We start from the raw sequence: 20,962 nt of genomic DNA, 5'->3' as shown, positions 1-20,962 counted from the left end.
TGTCACCAGAAGGAAAGCTGGAGGTCAAAGATGGGAATGTATGAAACTGAATCCTATGGTGGGCAATGTCCATGATTAACTGTACAAATATTAGAAAACTCTTCCATGAACCAGAACAAATGTATGATAATACAACTAGAAGTTAATAATAGAGGGGCATATACAGAAGAAATATATATACCTATTGCAAACTATATACTACAGTTAGTAGTATTTCAACATTCTTTCATAAACAGTAAGAAATGTGCTTTACCAACACTATGAGTCAACAATTGAGGGGGGTTGGTTAAGGATATGGGAGAATTCGAGTTTCCTTTTCTTTTTTTTCTTTTTTTTTTTACATCTTTCACTTTATTTCTTGTCTGAAGTAATGAAAAGGTTCTAAAAATTGAACAAAAATTAAGTGCGGTGATGGATGCACAGCTATATGAAGGTACCAGGGGCAACTGATTGTACACTTTGGATCTTTGGATAACTGTATGTATCTGAACAATCCCAATAAAAACTAAAAAAAGAGCCCAATTCAAATTGTTTAAAGATAAATAAGTGCGTATATATGTGTATTACAATAAATTACAATAAATAAATATATGTTAGTACTCCCAGAGGAAAAAAAAAACAAAAACCCTCTAGGCACCTGGGTTCAAAGCCTTAGTTTTTGTAATTACTGTAAACAAACGGACTGGAGAAAAAAACTGCCCTCTGAAATTTCCCTAAGGCAGCAGACAGCTGCCTTGGGAACCTCAAAGACACAGCTTTAGGCAAAATAAATCTAGTAATTGGAAACAATTAAAAGAAGGGCATAGGAACTGTCACAATTAAGACTACCTTAGGGGTCTAAAATCCTACGACCCTCATTTAAAACTTTTAAAATCAGGTCTCATTTTTTTTCTCACCTATCCCTGCCCCCAGGGCCTAACCAGCTAAGGCAGCTATGGGGGAAGGATTGGGTGGGAAAAGATGGGGAAGGGTGGGCTTGGTTTAGAATTCTTTGTACTGGGTCTGAAGTTTAGAAATGGCAGGCACAGAGGAAATGTTGTGGAATAGGCCATGTTCTGAGAGAATTCCCCAATTAAAAATATTTTTTTTCCCCAATAACTCCTTTGCAATGGCAAACACAGTAAACAAATCAATATTAAAATATAAATAGCTTTGGGATGGGGTAGTTGAATAAGATCTAATTGCCAAATTTCAGCAAGAGGAAATATCCTTAAGAGCTATGGAAAAGTTTCCCTGGATTTACGCTTGGGACAAATTAAACAATTGTGCATTTTCCAGAGTTTGATGCTTTTAATGTTGGAATAGCTAGAAGTAAATACCTGAAACTATCAAACTCCAACCCAGTAGGCTTGACTCGAAGACGACTGAGTAACAATGTAGATTACATGGGGTGACAGTGTGATTGTGAAAACCTGGGAGATCACACTCTTTCTCTAGTGTATGGATGGATGAGTAGAAAAATGGGGACAAAAACTAAATGAAATGTTTAATTTTAGGATATTATGAAAACAAAGATTTTTTTTTAACCTCCAATAGAAAGAGCATTGTATCTATCAGATCTTTAAGATGGTAAAAAATGTAAGTCTGCGTTTAATGAAATTATTAGTTTGACAAACTATTTTAAAAATAATTATGCTTTGTAGCATGTTTAAAAACAGTGCTGAAGATCTTTTTGGTAACTTAAGGTATGTGGGTGTGTAAAGTATAAAGGATATGCTTTGTTAAAGAAAGGGCTGTAGTTTTGTCCTTGAGAATGTGTAGGACAAAGCCTGGGTGAATATGGAAGGTTGTGGAAGTTTATGGAAGTGAATTTTGTTTGTTGTAGTGAATGCTGACCTAAAATTTGATAGGCTTGTTTATAATATTTTGAAAGAGATTTTTTTGTCAAACTGTATATTCATACAAAACTGGAGTTGTTTTCAGTTAAAATAATGCAGATTATTGGTCTGTTTTATTTTTTAATTCAGTTTTATTGAGATATATTCACATACCATACAATCATCCATGGTGTACCATCAACTGTTCATAGCACTATCATATAGTTATGCATTCATCATCCCAATCTATTTTTGAACATTTTCCTTACACTAGAAAGAATAAGAATAAAAAATAAAAGTAAAAAAATAGCACCCAAATCATCCCCCCCATCCCACCCTGTTTTTCATTTAGTTTTTGTCCCCATTTTTCTACTCATCCATCCATACACTAGAGAAAGGGAGTGTGATCTACCAGGTTTTCACAATCACATTGTCACCCCATGTAATCTACATTGTTACGCAATCGTCTTCAAGTCAAGCCTGCTGGGTTGGAGTTTGATAGTTTCAGGTATTTACTTGTAGCTATTCCAATATATTAAAACCTAAAAAGGGTTATCTATATAGTGCATAAGAATGTCCACCAGAGTGTTGGCCTGCTCTTACTGAAAGGCTGTAAGAATTTTTTCTTAACAATCTGAGTATTGTCTACAAGACGAATCAGAATAATATCTTTTTGATGTTTATGTTGATATTATCATCCTTTATTTTAGAAGACTTTTTATTATTACTCTTTTTAAATAAGGAACAAAATACTGTTTCACAGTAATCCATTTTTCTCCTTTGATAGTGTTCAAACCTGACTACTTTTCACATTTTGCCCTCCCAAAATCGAATCCTAAAAGATGTCTTTTATTTCAAACTGTTGAAAAAGATTTGTTCTTTTACCTTGTAAAGTTTCAATATTCACAGACCTTTGTTAAATCTTATGTTGTTTGTTGCTACCCCTTCTTTTCATTTAATCTCTTTCTCCATTTTCAGGGGTGTCTAGGCAGTGAGCACCCTAACTTGTTCATATTGAAAGGGGGGTATCGACAGTATAGGGAAGCAGGCTGCATCTGATTGCCTAACAATCTTAAAAGCAGGTAGCTTTTTCAAGACTTCTCACTATAGTTTGACCAAGTACCTATTAATGGGAGTTCCCAAATATTTAGTGCCTACCAAGTGCCAAGCCCAAGTGAATGGGAGAATATAGAATCATAAATAGAGTGAAGTAATGCGGATAAGCTACTTCTGGAGAGATGAAGCTTCTATCTTAGAAGCTCAGCTGATGTGGTTGGGTTGGAGCAGATGTCAATGCAGAGAGGAGGCAAGACCCCACTGCCACCGGAGTAATTGTGGCCTGCATTCTGAAACACAATAAGTCTTTGTGGGAAGCAGAGAAGCAAGTAACTGTATTTCTTATGCTCACCTAAACATTGCTGGAGGATAAGCCACATCATTCTACAAAGAAGTTTTCATACAGTCAAAATAAGATATAAATGGACCAAAGGTAAAGCATGTACTTGCAGTAAGCCTGTTACTGTCCAAAATGGTTACATGGGTTACATACTGGAATTTTGAAATTTAGCACTTCCACTCCTAAGGGACTTAAAAAAGTAAGCATTCATATGTCCTGTATTAAAGTACTCTGCACTCTGTTTCAAAGGCTGATTTTGGCAAACAGAATGAAATGATTTCATGTTTCGCACAATTTAAACTAAGATATGAAATATAAGAAAAATAACTTAGTGGCTGGTTAACCAGAAACATACATTAAACAGGCCATCATAATGCTGAAAAAATATAGTGACAAATCAATGGAAGAGTTCTTTTCCACAAAACTCATGTCATAGATAAAGGTGAAGATATAGGTAAACAAAGCCTTTTTTGTAACACGAACAGTGTAACTATAAAATTTGAGAGTCACTCAATTTTTTATCAAACCATATTAATTCATACTTCAAACATGAGGGAAAACATTTCTAGGATAAACTGGAACTTGAAGGTATAAAGATGAAAGTAGAAAGGTGTTCCAGTTTGCTAATGCTGCTGGAATGCAAAACACCTGAGATGGATTGGCTTTTATAAAAGGGGTTTATTTGATTACACAGTTACAGTCTTAAAGCCATAAAGTGTCCAAGGTAATGAGCCAACAAGAAGATACCTTCACTGAAGGATGGCCATTGGCATCTGGAAAACCACTGTTAGCTTGGAAGGCATGTGGCTGGTGTCTGCTTGCTCCCAGGCTGCGTTTCAAATTGGCATTCTCCAAAACATTGCTCTTGGGGCACTTTGTCCTCTCTTAGCTGCAGCTCCTTTTCAAAATGTCATTCTGATATTTTATGACATTTTATGACATTTTGGACAGAGCTCAGAGAAGCTAAGATATGTAATCCAGAGTTTGCCCCCGGGAGAAGCTAAGATAGAAGTCCAAAGACATTTTGGGGAAAGCCACGGAAACCAGACGATAAACCTGGGAGAGAACCAGCAGACTCTGGCCATGTGCCTTTCCATGTGACAGAGGAAACCCAGATGCCATCGGCCTTTCTTCAGAAAATGTATCGTCCTATTGATGCCTTAACTGGGACATTTTCATGGCCTCAGAACTGTAAATTTGTGAACTAACAAACCCCTATTGTAAAAGCCAATCCATTCTGGTATATTGCATTCCAGCAGCTTTAGCAAGCCAAAACAGGAACTATGGTCATTTCCCTGGAATCAACTCTATTTGTCAGTATAAAATGTGGCAGGCCATTACAGCCTCATCTGCTTCAGACTGCTTTGCAGAGTATGCATTAGTTAGTGATCTTCATCAAGATGGAGGTTTACTTCTGAATAACCCTTCAGCATTAGCAATGCACAAATGTAAATGTCTTTGTCCAAATGCCCCATTAGAGTGCATACTAGCCCTGGCCCCTGGACATTATGAAAATGATGTGAGAAACACCATGACATACACAAGCTTGAAAGCCAAACTGTCTTATGTTATCAACAGTGCTACAGATATAGAAGTCCATAAAATGCTTGACAGTCTTATTACCTCCTGATACCCGCTTTATAGTCAATCCTGTAATGTGTGAAAATATACCTCTAGATGAAAGTTGAAATGAAAAGCTGGATCAGCTACAGTTGGACAGATTGAAATACATAGAAACAAAGAAAAAATGATAAAAGTTTCAAAAATATTAAGAAAAAACTCTGCAGAAAAAATTAATGATGGGATAAAATTAAAATCTGGCATGTATGAAGGCCTTCCATTCTTTTCAAAATTGTGACAAGTATTCTTATAAATGAAGGTCTGTTCAGAAGACCCACCAAATTCAGTAAGGAATTATGGAGTTTAATACTTGGACTACTTTATAGAGGGTATGCTTAGTTACAGAATTCTTACGGGAATTGGTTCTTAATGATGTTAATACTTACCTGAGCTAATTTAGGGATCTTACTATTGTAAGCTGGTTGGTTTTAGTACATATTGGTGGTATATTGTTAGAATATAGAATTGCTTGAAAATTTGTTAATATGTTCCAAACAAGGAACTGAAAACTATCATATTGTATTCTACACAATTACATTAGTCACTGTGATCATGTTCAATTTATTTGTTCATTAATTTTCTTTCATGTGGAAAAACTAATTTCTTCTAAAAGTGTATTAGGTTTTCTCTAGCTACATTCTACAGTCTACATAATGACTTTTACTGTAATAGCATCTATATAGATAGATGCAAAAAAATGGAACTTTCTCTATCAAAATACTTTTACATTTGAAATATGAAAGAGCCAGATACAGTTTCCTGTTGAAAATTTGCTTATTATAATATTGTTTTGTTCAAAAAAGTAGGTGGTATTCAGTATCAACCACTTTTTTCTTCTGAAATTTCAAGACAATACTGCATGTTAACTTTTCTAGATCTAGTACTAGTTTATCATTCATTGTTATAAAATTAATTATTTGAATTTACTGAAAAAATATTCCTGTTACTAACAAAAATAAAATATTGGAATGATCTATTGTTGTGTGTGTGTGAGAGAGAGAGAGAGAGAACAGAGAGAGAAGCAAGGCAAGGGTTTTGGTTTGCTAAAACTGCCGAAATACTAGAAATGGACTGGCTTTTAACAATGGCTTATAACTTACAATTCTAAGGCTATGAAAAATGTCCAAATTAAGGCATCAACAGGAACATGCCTTCTCTGAAGAAAGGGTGCTGGCATCTGTGACACCTCTATCACATGGGAAGGCACTTGGCCGGCGTCTGCTGGTCCTTCTCTCCTGGGTTTCATTGCTTTCAGCTTCTGGCTTCAGTGGCTCTCTCAGCATCTCTGGGTGTGTACTTGCTTCTCTGGGATTTTCTCCAAACTCTCTCTGGGCTTTTTCTTTTATTCTTTCATAAAAGACTCTGGTTAAAAGATTATGACCCACCTTGAATGAGGTGGGTCACATCTCAATTGCAACAACCTAACCAAAAGGTTACACCTACAATAAGTCTGCACCCACAGGAATGGATTAAAATAACATGGCCTTTTCTGGGGTACATAACAGCTTCAAACCAGCACAGCATGTATGTAAATTATGTTCTACTTGTTGATTAACAGAACCCCAGTAAATGTGTAAAGGTGAGATAGGACAAAACTTCTGCTATCGTTTATGGTTGATGACCCCAATATAAGTCAATTGTCAAATATTTTTATTTCTGGAAACAGCTTCATTTAGAAAATGCTTATAAGACAACTAGGGCCTAGATTGTAAGCTCTTACACCAGTCACACTTATTCCTGAGCTCTGTTATTTCTAAATTCTGAGAAGCTTTGTTCTTTGTCTATAACCTGTTAGCTTCCTGGAACTTTGGTTATCTGTGTGTGATACATGAGACTCAGACTCATAGTTCTCCAGGTCCAGAAGTACTAAAGAGGCAACATCCCCCCAGAGCCCAGAGGGCAACTGTTAAAGAAGTTTAAAAAGATTAGATTTCAATTAGGGATGCAAATGATACTGATCTTGTTAGTACTAAAGTAAATCAGAATACAGGGTAAAAAGTGATATTGTCTGTATTTTAAAACTGTAAATTTCTGTGTGATACCACAGGAAGAGAGATTTATTTTGTCCAAAATTGAAATTTTCTATGGCACACTATCTAATTTAACATGTCTGGTCAGTTTATTTAAACAACTGAATTCAGCTTTAAGTGGTATGGAACCTAGAAAAGGGAATGAGATCTTAGTATTCTGTACAAGTTGATATAATACCATGATGTATTTCAGTGTTTTGGGCATAAAATGAAAAAGTATTTGCAAAGTTCCTTGAGGGCCTGAGGAAATAAAGTGTGGAACTATTAAACTTCCCCACCTGAGGAATTCCTGCTATTCTTTAAAGCAATAGGGGCTCCTATTTTAATAAGCCAAGCTGTCAATATTGAGGCTTGCCCTTAGGAGACTAATTTTTGCAATGGCAAAACTAAGCCTACTTACAATTAATGCCTAAGAGTCACCCCCAGAAAAACCTCTTTTGTTGCTCAGATGTGGTCTCTCTCTAAGCCAACTCTGCAAATAAACTCACTAACTTTTCCCTATGTGGGACATGACTTCCAGGGGTGCAAGTCTTCCCTGGCGATGTGGGACATGACTTGGAAGAATGAGCTGAGCCTGGCCTGGCATCATGGGCTCAACAATGCCTTCTTGACCAAAGATGGAAAAGAAAAGAAACAACATTTCAACGGCTAAGAGATTTCAAATAGAGTTGCGAGGTCATTCTGGAGGTTACTCTTATGCAAGTTTCGGCCAGATATTACAAACTGCCATAGTATGCCAAGAACCAAGCAATAGTGTTCCTAAACCCTAAGAAACACCCCAGGTTCTATCTAAAATCTATAAAAAAATATTTCCCCAGTGTAACATAGTTATAAATTACCTCCTTCTACTCCTTTTAAACCTATAATTTTCAATTTACTTATTAAGTTTATTTTTCAGAGACTTAAAGCTTTCAGATTATTCCTATGCCAATTAAGCCCTGAAACACAGAGGTACCAGTCCCTCCAAAAACATCAACCAGTGTCATTCCTCTACCCCTTAATGACGATGTCCCTTTTCAGCACAAAGAAGTTAGAACCATCATCACCCAGATTGAGGAATGGACAAAAATAAAAGGGAGGAATTGTAACCAAGAAATTAAGAATTAATGAGAGAGGCGGGGCAAGATGGCAGATTGGTGAGCTGTATGTTTTAGTTACTCCTCCAGGAAAGTAGGTAGAAAGCCAGGAACTGCGTGGACTGGACACCACAGAGCAATCTGACTTTGGGCTTACTTCATACAACACTCATGAACATGTAAAACTCCTGAGATCAGCAAAATTTGTAAGTTTTTGCGGCCAGGGGACCCGTGCCCCTCCCTGCCAGGCTCAGTCCCTTGGGAGGAGGGGCCATGAGCGCTGGGAAGGAGAAGGGAGAACTGCAGTGGCAGCTCTTATCAGAAACTCATTCTACTGATCCAAACTCCAATCATAAATAGACTGAGACCAGACACCAGAGAATCTGAGAGCATCCAGCCCAGCAGAGAAGAGATAGGGATAGCAAGAAACAGCAAGAAAAGCCCAAAAAGAAAAGCAGAGACATTTGGAGTTCTGGTGAACATAGAAAGGGGAAGGGCAGAGCTCAGGCCCTGAGGCTCATATGCAAACCCCGAAGAAAAACTGATCTCACTGCCCCCTGGACTTTTCCTTAATGGCCCTAACTGCTTTGTCTCCTAGCATTTCAATAACCCATTAGATCTGCAAGGAGGGCTTTTTCTTTTTTTTTTTTCATCTTTTTTTTTTCTTTTTCTAAAACAATTACTCTAAGAAGCCCAATACAGAAAGCTTCAAAGACTTGCAATTTGGGCAGGTCAAGACAAGAGCAGAACTAAGAGAGCTCTGAGACAAAAGCAAATAATCCAGTGGCTGAGAAAATTCACTAAATACCACAACTTCCCAAGAAAAGTGGGGCATCTACTCAGCAGACTGGGAGCCTTCCTACATAGCCCTACAGCCCAGAACCGCCCTAGGGGGATGGCACTCACCTGTGATATAGCAGTCTTCCCTGAACAGATGACCAGGGGGTACACAGCCTGGAAGAGGGAGCCACTTGCAAGTCTCAGGCGTCATACCAAGGACTTGTGGGTCAGTGGCAGAGACAAACTGTGGCAGGACTGAACTAAAGATTAGACTATTGCAGCAGATTTTAAACTCCAGGAACACCATGGAGACTTCATTGTTAGAGCTGCACCCCTTCTCTGACCGCCCAGACTCACGCCCCATATACAGGGTGGGCAATACCAACTACACACGCAAGCTTGGTACACCAATTGGACCCCACAAGACTCACTCCCCCACTCACCACAAAGGCAAAGCGGGGCAGAACTGCCTTGAGGGGAACAGGTGGCTTGCGGACGCCACCTGCTGGTTAGTTAGAGAAAGTTTACTACACGAAGCTATAAATCAGACAAATTAGAGATAAGGATTTCAATTGGTCTACAAATCCTAAAAGAACCCTATCAAGTTCAGCAAATGCCAAGAGGCCAAAAACAAAAGAAAATTAAAAAGCATATGAAAAAACCAGACGATATGGACAACCCAAGCCCAAGCACCCAAATCAAAAGATCAGAAAAGACACAGTACCTAGAGCAACTAACGAAAGAACTAAAGATGAACGATGAGACCATGGCACGGGATATAAAGGACATGAAGAAGAGCATGGCACAGGATATAAAGAACATCAAGAAGACCCTAGAAGAGCATAAAGAAGACATTGCAAGACTAAATAAAAAAATAGATGATTTATGGAAATTAAAGAAACTGCTGACCAAATTAAAAATATTCTGGATACTCACAGTACAAGACTAGAGGAAGTCGAACAATGAATCAGTCACCTGGAAGATGTCAGAATGGAAAATGAAAGTACAAAAGAATGGGGAAAAAAATTGAAAAAATCGAAATGGACCTCAGGGATATGACAGATAACATAAAACGTCCAAATATAAGACTCTTGGTGTCCGAGAAGGGGAAGAAAAGTGTGAAGGTCTAGAAAGAGTATTCAAAGAAATTGTTGGGGAAAACTTTCCAAATCTTCTAAACAACATAAATACACAAATCATAAATGCCCAGCAAACGCCAAATAGAATAAATCCAAATAAACCCACTCCGAGACATATTCTGATCACACTGTCAAACACAGAAGAGAAGGAGCAAGTTCTGAAAGCAGCAAGAGAAAAGCAATTCACCACATACAAAGGAAACAGCATAAGACTAAGTAGTGACTACTCAGCAGCCACCATGGAGGCCAGAAGGCAGTGGCATGACATATTTAAAATTTTGAGTGAGAAAAATTTCCAGCCAAGAATACTTTATCCAGCAAAGCTCTCCTTCAAATTTGAGGGAGAGCTTAAATTTTTCACAGACAAACAAATGCTGAGAGAATTTGCTAACAAGAGACCTGCCCTACTGGAGATACTAAAGGGAGCCTTACAGACAGAGAAACAAAGAAAGGAGAGAGAGACATGGAGAAAGGTTCAGTACTAAAGAGATTCGGTATGGGTACATTAAAGGATATTAATAGAGAGAGGGAAAAATATATATGACAAACATAAACCAAAGGATAAGATGGCTGATTCAAGAAATGCCTTCACGGTTATAACATTGAATGTAAATGGATTAAACTCCCCAATTAAAAGATACAGATTTGCAGACTGGATCAGAAAAAAATGAACCATCAATATGTTGCATACAAGAGACTCATCTTAGACACAGGGACACAAAGAAATTGAAAGTGAAAGGATGGAAAAAATATTTCATGCCAGCTACAGCCAAAAGAGAGCAGGTGTAGCAATATTAATCTCAGACAAAACAGACTTTAAATGCAGGGATGTTTTGAGAGACAAAGAAGGCCACTACATACTAATAAAAGGGGCAATTCAACAAGAAGAAATAACAATCATAAATGTTTATGCACCCAATCAAGGTGCCACAAAATACATGAGAGAAACACAAGCAAAACTAAAGGAAGCAATTGATGTTTCCACAATAATTGTGGGAGACTTCAACACATCACTCTCTCCTATAGATAGATCAACCAGACAGAAGACCAATAAGGAAATTGAAAACCTAAACAATCTGATAAATGAATTGGATTTAACAGACATACATAGAATATTATATCCCAAATCACCAGGATACACACTCTTCTCTAGTGCTCATGGAACTTTCTCCAGAATAGATCATATGCTGGGACATCAAACAAGGCTCAATAAATTTAAAAACACTGAAATTATTCAAAGCACATTCTCTGACCACAATGGAATACAATTAGAAGTCAATAACCATCAGAGACTTAGAAAATTCACAAATACCTGGAGGTTAAACAACACACTCCTAAACAATCAGTGGGTTAAAGAAGAAATACCAAGAGAAATTGCTAAATATATAGAGACGAATGAAAATGAGAACACAACATACCAAAACCTATGGGATGCAGCAAAAGCAGTACTGAGGGGGAAATTTATAGCACTAAACGCATATATTAAAAAGGAAGAAAGAGCCAAAATCAAAGAACTAATGGATCAACTGAAGAAGCTAGAAAATGAACAGCAAACCAATCCTAAACCAAGTAGAAGAAAAGAAATAACAAGGATTAAAGCAGAAATAAATGACATAGAGAACAAAAAAACAATAGAGAGGATAAATAACACCAAAAGTTGGTTCTTTGAGAAGATCAACAAGACTGACAAGCCCCTGGCTAGACTGACAAAATCAAAAAGAGAGAAGACCCATATAAACAAAATAATGAATGAGAAAGGCGACATTACTGCAGATCCCGAGGAAATTAAAAAAATTATAAGAGGATACTAAGAACAACTGTACGGCAACAAACTGGATAATGTAGAGGAAATGGACAATTTCCTGGAAACATATGAACTACCTAGACTGACCAGAGAAGAAACAGAAGACTTCAACCAACCAATCACAAGCAAGGAGATCCAATCAGTCATCAAAAAGCTTCCCACAAATAAATGCCCAGGGCCAGATGGCTTCACAGCGGAATTCTACCAAACTTTCCAAAAAGAACTGACACCAATCTTACTTAAACTCTTTTCAAACATTGAAGAAAATAGAACACTACCTAACTCATTTTATGAAGCTAATATCAATCTAATACCAAAAGGAGGCAAAGATGCTACAAAAAAGGAAAACTACCGGCCAGTCTCCCTAATGAATATAGATGCAAAAATCCTCAACAAAATACTTGCCAAAAGGATCCAAAGACACATTAAAAAAATCATACACCATCAGCAAGTGGGGTTCATTCCAGGCATGCAAGGATGGTTCAACATAAGAAAATCAATCAATGTATTACAACACATTAACAAATCAAAAGGGAAAAATCAAATGATCATCTCAATAGATGCTGAAAAAGCATTTGACAAAATTCAACATCCCTTTTTGAGAAAAACACTTCAAAAGATAGGAATTGAAGGAAACTTTCTCAATATGATAAACAGCATATGTGAAAAACCCACAGCCAGCATAGTACTCAATGGTGAGAGACTGAAAGCCTTCCCTCTAAGATCAGGAACAAGACAAGGATGCCCTCTGTCACCACTATTACTGAACATTGTGCTGGAAGTGCTAGCCAGGGCAATCCGGCAAGACAAAGAAATAAAAGGCATCCAAATTGGAAAGGAAGAAGTAAAACTGTCATTGTTTGCAGATGATATGATCTTATATCTGGAAAACCCCGAGAAATCAACAATACAGCTACTAGAGCTAATAAACAAATTTAGCAAACTAGCGGGATACAAGATTAATGCACATAAGTCAGTAATGTTTCTATATGCTAGAAATGAACAAACTGAAGAGACACTCAAGAAAAAGATATCATTTTCATTAGCAACTAAAAAAATCAAGTACCTAGGAATAAACTTAACCAAAGATATAAAAGACCTATACAAAGAAAACTACATAACTCTATTAAAAGAAACAGAAGGGGACCTTAAAAGATGGAAGAATATTCCATGTTCATGGATAGGAAGGCTAAATGTCATTAAGATGTCAATTCTACCCAAACTCATCTACAAATTCAATGCAATCCCAATCAAAATTCCAACAACCTACTTTGCAGACTTGGAAAAGCTAGTTATCAAATTTATTTGGAAAGGGAAGATGCCTCGAATTGCTAAAGACACTCTAAAAAATAGAAATAAAGTGGGAGAACTTACACTCCCTGACTTTGAAGCTTATTATAAAGCCAGAGTTATCAAAACAGCATGGTACTGGCACAAAGACAGACACATAGATCAATGGGATTGAGAATTCAGAGATAGACCCCCAGATCTATGGCCGACTGATCTTTGATAAGGCCCCCAAAGTCACTGAACTGGGTCATAATGGTCTTTTCAACAAATGGGCCTGGGAGAGTTGGATATCCATATCCAAAAGAATGAAAGAGGACGCCTACCTCACACCCTACACAAAAATTTACTCAAAATGGACCAAAGATCTCAATATAAAAGAAAGCACCATAAAACTCTTAGAAGATAATGTAGGAAAACATCTTCAAGACCTTGTATTAGGTGGCCACTTCCTAGGCTTTACACCCAAAGCACAAGCAACAAAAGAGAAAATAGATAAATGGGAACTCCTCAAGCTTAGAAGCTTCTGCACCTCAAAGGAATTTCTGAAAAAGGTAAAGAGGCAGCCAACTCAATGGGAAAAAATTTTTGGAAACCATGTATCTGACAAAAGACTGATATCTTACATATATAAAGAGATCCTACAACTCAATGACAATAGTTCAGACAGCCCAATTATAAAATGGGCAAAAGATATGAAACGACAGTTCTCTGAAGAGGAAATACAAATGGCCAAGAAACACATGAAAAAATGTTCAGCTTCACTAGCTATTAGAGAGATGCAAATTAAGACCAGAATGAGATACCATCTCACACCAATTAGAATGGCTGCCATTAAACAAACAGGAAAACACAAATGCTGGAGAGGATGTGGAACAATTGGAACTCTTATTCATTGTTGGTGGGACTGTATAATGGTTCAGCAACTCTGGAAGTCAGTCTGGCAGTTCTTTAGAAAACTAGATATAGAGTTACCCTTCAATCCAGCAATTGCACTTCTTGGTATATACCCGGAAGATCGGAAAGCAGTGACACGAACAGATATCTGCACGCCAATGTTCATAGCAGCATTATTCACAATTGTCAAGAGATGGAAACAACCCAAATGTCCTTCAACAGATGAGTGGATAAATAAAATGTGGTATATACCCAGGATGGAATATTACACGGCAGTAAGAAGGAACGATGTCATGAAACATATGACAACATGGATGAACCTTGAAGACATAATGCTGAGCAAAATATGCCAGGCACAAAAAGACAAATATATGCTACCACTAATGTGAACTTTGAAAAATGTAAAACAAATTGTTTATAATGTAGAATGTAGGGGAACTAGCGATAGAGAGTAATTAAGGAAGGGGGAACAATAATCCAATAAGAAGAGATAAGCTATCGTGGCTAAATTTAACATTCTGGGAATGCCCAGGAATGACTATGGTCTGTTAATTTCCGATGGGTATAGTAGGAACAAGTTCACAGAAATGTTGCTATATTAGGTTACTTTCTTGGGGTAGAGTAGGAACATGTTGGAGGTAAAGTAGTTAGCTTAGGTTACTTGTCCTTTTCTTACTCCCTTGTTATGGTCTCTTTGAAATGTTCTTTTATTGTATGTTTTTTTAAATTTAAAAAATTTTTTTTTATTTTTCATACAGTTGATTAAAAAAAAAAAACAAGGAAAAAAATATGCAGAGCCTCCTTGAGGAGCTGGTGGAGAATGCAGGGGTATTGGCCTGCCCCACCACGATGGTTGCTAACATGCCCACAGACATAGGGGACTGGTGGTTTGGTGGGTTGAGTCCTCTACCACAGGATTTGCCCTTGGGAAGACTGTTGCTGCAAACGAGAGGCTAGGCCTCCCTATTATTGTGCCTAAGAGCCTCCTCCCGAATGCCTCTTTGTTGCTCAGATGTGGCCCTCTCTCTCTAGCTAAGCCAACTTGACAGGTGAAATCACTGCCCTCCCCACTACGTGGGATCAGACACCCAGGGGAGTGAATCTCCCTGGCAACGTGGAATATGACTCCCGGGGAGGAATGTAGACCCGGCATCGTGGGATGGAGAACATCTTCTTGACCAAAAGGGGGATGTGAAAGGAAATGAAATAAGCTTCAGTGGCAGAGAGATTCCAAAAGGAGCCGAGAGGTCACTCTGGTGGGCACTCTTACACACAATATAGACAACCCTTTTTAGGTTCTAATGAATTGGTGTAGCTGGTGGTGGATACCTGAAACTACCAAACTACAACTCAGAACCCATGAATCTTGAAGACAATTGTATAAAAATGTAGCTTATGAGGGGTGACAGTGGGATTGGGAAAGCCATAAGGACCACATTCCCCTTTGTCTCGTTCATGGATGGATAAGTAGAAAAATAGGGGAAGGAAACAAACAAACAAAGGCACCCAGTGTTCTCTTTTACTTGAATTGCTCTTTCTCACTTTAATTATTACTCTTATTATTTTTGTGTGTGTGGTAATGAAGGTGTCAGGGATTGATTTTGGTGATGAATGTACAACTATGTAATGGTACTGTGAACAATCGAATGTATGATTTGTATTGTATGACTGTGTGGTATGTGAATATATCTCAATAAAATGAATATTAAAAAAGAATTAATGAATGATTATGATTAAAACATAGATGTTTTTCTTTCTATGTTTTAAAACAGGCACAAGTTAATACCTGAAATTACTGAAACTCAAGTAGTCTCACCCTTATTTATACTTAATATTGTAATGGTTATTACAGCTTGGTCTCAGCCTTGCTTATACTATTATAATGGTTAACAACTCCATCCCCCCTTGTTTGAATCCATAAAAATTCTGAACTCCTTAGACAGATTTTTGGGCCGATAGGCCATCTGCTCTTCTGCTTCAGGTGTAGCATTAAACTCTTCCTCCCTTTGAAATCCCGGTGTCACGGACTAGCTGTTATGCACATTGGGAAGAGAACCCACCCCTTTCGTCTGGTATCACTGTGACATTTAACCTTTTAAAAAACATGCTCCAAATCCTTGCCATGCAAGCTATCAAATTAAAGTAGGCACAATTTCATTTGAAATAATTGAATTTAAGCCGCACTATAAACTGAGGCGAATTTTAAAAATCAGGAATGAGGTAGGGGTTCAAAAAGTATTAGTTTAATTACCTAATTTTCTTTTGATTCCCTTTTCAAATGGAGTTTTTAATTTGAAAAATTGATTTCTTCATACGCTGTGAAATAGTATTTCTATAGCTCCCTGAACAAAGCTATCTCCCTCACCCAATATTCCTACTTCTCCTACTCATTTAACTATCTGCAATATTAATTTTGAGAATGTTCAAGTTAGCAAAATTTTCTGGAATGTAGAAAAGACCCATTGTCTGTTGACCAGACTCATGATCAGGCAGAATGAGAGACAGCAGGTTCTCCTGTCTTTGGAAAAGAAGAAGGTAGTTGGAATTTAGGAATATATATATTCCTTTGTTTTAGAGAATTCTATTTTAGAGACTCCCAGGCTCTTAGAAACAGTTTCTTTTGAATGCCTGGACCATACTCAGGGATCAGGGGCTTTTTCAGCCAGGGGGAATTATTGCTAAAGTATCTTCTAATCAGTAATAACTCAATACTCACTTCCTAGGCCATGATGTCTCAGTTTGGTTGGGACCTGTGGTGGAAACATCAGAGCCATCAAATATCTTCAATGTTAACTGTGCTTTGTGCCATAGAATAAAGTAATTCAACTGTTCAATAAAAAGTTACTTGTTATTATGTGTTACACGCTACGGCTACAAAAATGAATAGGTACCCTGCCATCGAGAATCTCTCATATTTAGACAGCTGAACTAATATGATAAGCACCACAGTTCAAGTCAGAACAAAATGCAGTTTTAGGAGGAAGCAGAGGAGTGACTAGGCAAAGCTTTGCAAGAAACATTTAAAATCCTGAAGTCTGCTCTGTGTTTGATTGGTAGGGAGGAAAAATTCCAGGTAGAGCAAACATTATGAACAAAGGCTCAGAGATATGAAAGAACATGGTGCTTTAATGAAACGGCTACTGCCATCCAGGGGAGGGAAAGGTTCCAAAAGTGGATTGATGTCAGATTACAAAGGTCCGAGTATAATTAGACTAAACAGTTTAGGCCACTGAAGGATGTTAAGCAGAAGAGCGACATGATTAATTAGGAGATTAATTACTAGGGCACTGTAAATTATGAAAGATGACAGCCTGAGCTAGGTCAGTGACCGTGGAACAAAGGAAGAAATTCCAGATACATTCCTGAAAAATAAATGATTGATGACTATTAAGATGTGAGAGCTAAGGGAAGGACTGAAGATGATTTCAAGATTTTTTAGCTTGGGTGATGAGGAATATGAGAGGAAGGACTGGTGTTAGGACAGAGGTGAAAGGGAAGCTAATAAAGTACCTTTAGGTTTTTCATCTTGATACTTACTTTGGTTTTGGAAAATAAGATTTCCTTGGCTGTCATGTAACTTGAACTTTTTACCTCCAATTCTAAGAAAGAGTTCTTTTCAACAACCTTTGTCGAGACTCTCCCTCGTTCCCTCAGAGGCAAGGCTTACTTGGTAGTGGAACCAGATTGCACACTGTCAACATGCTATCTAAGGAAAAATTCCAGAAGTCAACATTTATCCAGACAAGGTTGCTGGCTGCATAAATCTCTGAAGCTCATGTTTGGAAACGTAGTTCTCTCATGAGTAGAGAATGTCATTAGTGTTGGGCTAATTTAATCAACAAAATTCTGTCCCTTCTCATCTTTTCCAGCTTCATTATCTCACCACTGACCAGATAGTAGGTCAGTAATAAAGTAGCAGGTGTTTCATGTATGTCCCCAGAAGGAAAGTTGGAGGTTAAAAGATGGGAATGTATTAAACACTGAATCTTGTGGTGGACAATGTCCATGATTAACTGTACAAATATTAGAAATCTCTCTCATTATAAATATTATTATTTATATTATTTATAAATATTATTATTATTTAATAATAATACATGGTTCTCTACTTTTCTGTTGTTCTATTTTTTTTTTTAAATTCGGATTGTTCACATACCATATAACTATCCAAAGATCCAAAGTGTACAATCAATTGCCCATGGTACCATCATACAGCTATGCATTCATCACCACAAATTGTTTTTCAATTTTTAGAACATTTTCATTATTCCAGAAAAGAAATAAAGACCAAAAAAAAAAAAAAAAAAAAAAAGGAAACTCCAATTCTCCCATACTCCTAACCACCCCCCTTCCATTACTGATTCATAGTTTTGGTGTAGTACATTTGTTACTGTTGATGAAGGAATGTTAAACTACTACTACTAACTGTAGTATATAGTTTGCAATAGGTATATATTTTTTCCCTATAGCCCCTCTATTACTAACTTCTAGTTATGCTGTCATACATTTGTTCTAGTCCATAAGAGAGATTTCTAATATTTGTACAGTTAATCATGGACATTGTCCACCACAAGATTCAGTGTTTAATACATTCCCATCTTTTAACCTCCAACTTTCCTTCTGGGGACATACATGACTCTGAGCTTACCCTTTCTACCACCTTCACACACCTTTCAGCACTGTTAGTTATTCTCACAATGTGCTATCACCTCCTCTGTCCATTTCCAAACGTTTAAGTTCACCCTAGTTGAACATTCTGCTCATAAGCAACTGCTCCCGATTGTTTAGCCTCGTTCTATATCCTTGTAACTTATATTTTATGTCTATGAGTTTACATATTATAATTTATTCATATCAGTGAGACCCTGCAAAATTTGTCCTTATGTGTCTGTCTTAGTTCATGTAATATAGTGCCCTCAATGTATCTTCCTCAACCCATTTTTTTTTAAGACGGTTTTGTTCACACACCATACATTCTGTCCTAAGTAAACAATCATTGGTTCCCTGTCTAGTCACATATTTATGTATTCAGCACCATCGCCACTATCTATATAAGGATATCTCCATTTCTTCCACCTTCTTTAGGTAGAGAGAAAAGAAAAAAGGAAAAAAAATGACAGCTAGAAAGCAACAAAGGAAAGATAGCATTAAACTAAAGTAGAATAAAGTCAGACAACATCACCAATTCCAGGAGTCCCATACCCTTCCCCTACATCCCCCCCACCAATATGTATTTAGCTTTGGCATATTGCCTTTGTTATATTAAAGAAATAATAATACAATGTTTCTGTTAACTATAGTCTCTAGTTTGCATTAATTGCATTTCCTCCCAATCCCACCGTTATTTTTAACACCTTGCAATGTTGACATTCATTTGTTCTACCTTATGTAAAAACATATTTGTACCTTTTATTACAATCATTGAGCACCCTAGGTTTCACTGAATTATACAGTCCCAGTCTTAATCTTTTGTCTTTCATTCCGGTGTCCCACATGCTCTTAATCTTCCTCTTTCAACCATGTTCACAGTCATCTTTGTTCAATGTACTTATATTGCTGGGCTACTGTCTCCCAAAATTGTGTTCCAAACCTCTCACCCGTCTTTTCCTTTCTGTATGCAGTGCTTCCTTCAGTGTTTCCTGTAGAGCAGGTATCTTGTTCACAAACTTGGTCATTGTCTGTTTGTCAGAGAATATTTTAAACTCTCCCTCATATATGAAGGACAGTTTTGCTGGATATAGGATTCTTGTTTAGTGGTTTTTCTCTTTCAGTATCTTAAATATATCACCCCAATTCCTTCTTGCCTCCATGGTTTCTATTGAGAAATCCGCACATAGTCTTATCAAGCTTCCTTTCTATGTGATGGATCGCTTTTCTCTTGCTGCTTTCAGGATTCTCTATCTTTGACATTTGATAATCTGATTATTAAGTGTCTTGGCATAGGCCTATTTGGATCTATTCTGTTTGGGGTACACTGCACTTCTTGGATCCGTAATTTTATGTCTTTCATAAGATATGGGAAATTTTCATTGATTATTTCTTCTATTATTGCTTCTGCCCCCTTTCCCTTCTCTTCTCCTTCTGGGACACCAATGACATGTACATTCCTGCATTTCTTTTTGTCCTCAAGTTCCTGGAGATGTTGCTCATATTTTTCCATTCTTTTCTCTATCTGTTCTTTTGTGTGTAGGCTTTCAGGTGCCTTGTTCTCCAGTTCCTGAGTGTTTTCTTCTGCCTCTTCAGATCTGAGGTTGTATGTTTTCATTGTGTCTTTCATCTCTTGTGTTGTGCCTATCATTTCCATAGATTCTGCCAGTTGTTTTTTTGAATTTTCAATTTCTACCTTATGTACGCCCTGTGTTTTCATTATATGCTTCATCTCTTTTGCCATTTCTTCCCTAAACTTTTTGAATTGACTTAGTATTAGTTGTTTGAATTCCTGTATCTCAGTTGAAATCTAAGTTTGTTCCTTTGGGCCATAATTTCATTTTTCTTAGTGTAGGTTGTGGTTTTCTATTGTCTAGGCAAGTGATTTCCTTCGTTACCCTAATCAGGTTGTCCTAGACCAGAACGGGCTCAGGTCTCAGAAGGAGACAACAGTATCACATCTCCCTGAGCATGTGTCTTAGAAGACTGGTACACCCTATGAGGCCTCAAGTCTCTGTGCTTTTCTGCCCAGCAGGTGGCGCCTGTGAGCCTGTAGCTCCAGATTGGTGTAAGGATGTGTGGCCAGTGGCTATTTTCCCCCAGGCTCTGGGGTCTGGTTCTGAATGGAAGGTGGGGAATAGAGCTTGGCACCACCTTCTTCCTCTTAGGGAAAATACACCCCCTAGGGAGAGGTCATTTACTTTTGAATAATCTCTGCCTGTGCTATCTCCAACCTTGTCTGGGTCAGAGCACTCACTGGGAACTGAGAATGGGTGAGGCTTTCTCCAGTGAGTTGTAAAAGGGACAGAAAGCCCCCTCCAGGGCCAGTCCCTGGCCACCCTCCGGCTCTCCAAGGTCGGTGGTCACCAAAGGCCTCTGTCTGCTTGTTGGGGATTCATATCTTGTATTGAGCAATCCACGTTTGTTAATTAAACCCCCAGGTGGAGCTCAGCTGAGCTATATTCGCTT

The 20,962-nt window shown here is 37.6% G+C and overlaps 1 pseudogene; it reads left to right on the top strand.

The window, feature by feature from the left end:
* Positions 1–1,644: 1,644 nt before the first annotated feature.
* On the top strand, positions 1,645–5,071 carry LOC119511398 (annotated as a pseudogene).
* The last annotated feature ends 15,891 nt before the right edge of the window (positions 5,072–20,962 follow it).

The sequence above is a fragment of the Choloepus didactylus genome, chromosome 2 (genome assembly GCF_015220235.1).
Source record: "Choloepus didactylus isolate mChoDid1 chromosome 2, mChoDid1.pri, whole genome shotgun sequence".
Lineage (NCBI taxonomy): Eukaryota > Metazoa > Chordata > Mammalia > Pilosa > Megalonychidae > Choloepus > Choloepus didactylus.
This window is presented reverse-complemented; position numbering and strand designations above follow the sequence as displayed.